The sequence below is a fragment of the Octopus bimaculoides genome, chromosome Z, assembly GCF_046866305.1.
Source record: "Octopus bimaculoides isolate indiv1 chromosome Z, ASM4686630v1, whole genome shotgun sequence".
NCBI lineage: Eukaryota > Metazoa > Mollusca > Cephalopoda > Octopoda > Octopodidae > Octopus > Octopus bimaculoides.
This window is the reverse complement of record NC_142944.1, coordinates 33,621,233-33,622,236: the sequence shown is the minus strand read 5'-3', so window position 1 is coordinate 33,622,236 and position 1,004 is coordinate 33,621,233.

Below are 1,004 nucleotides of genomic sequence, written 5' to 3'. Positions count from 1 at the left end.
TATCTATATATTTATATATATTGTTGCATTTCAGAATGGTCATATATAAATATATTCATTCTTCGCTTGTTCATTACTGTTCTTATTCTAACTCATGTTCATTGTCTGGAAATCTCTCATTACACATCTATGACCTCTTCAGTGACATATTCCATCCTCATGTGTGTTCTTGCTCTACTTAGTCCATTAACAAGAGCACACATGAGGATGGAATGTGTTACTGAAGAGGTCATAGATGTGTGATGAAAGATTTCCAGACAATGGATATGAGTTAGAATAAGAAGAATAATAAACAAGTGAAGAAAGAATATATAGTGCATGTGTTTATTTCCCCCCCCCCCCTCCCCATGACCATCCTGAAATACAACAATATCTATTTCAACATACATTTTCACATCAGGAATCTTGCAACAAATTCATTGTGTGTGTGTGTGTGTGTGTGTGTGTGTGTGTGTGTGTGTGTGTGTGTGTGTGTGTGTGTGTGTGTGTGTGTGTGTGTGTGTGTGTGTATTTATATTTATGTAATTTGATAATCATAGGATTTGAACATGAGCTACAATAAGTTTCATGCTTGAATAGTACAGTTATTGGAGGGTTTGAAAGGTACGCTATCCTGAATTCATTCAGTCTCAAAATAAATGTGGCTGCACTCGGGGAAAATGTAAGAAAAAAATGAGAAAAGAATACAGGAGTAAAAAGAAAGAATGAAAAGTAGAAGAAAAGGGAGAGAAAATAAGAGTTGTGTCCCTTTAGTCCATTATAAGGGGAATTAACAGTAGCTACTGGAGCTAATCTCACTGAGAAAGTTTGTAAGTCTGTATCCTAATCTGAAGTGGCAGCATTTTCCAGTTCAATAGTAGAAACTTACTGAGATGCTTGCATTTGAGAAAATTTCCAGCATCAAGTTCAATAAATCTGTGAAGTTCTTAGATTTAAAAAGAGTATGAGTTCTTTCAGCTCTATGGATCAAGGAGGTGCAGGCTTTGTATTTGCATATTGATGTT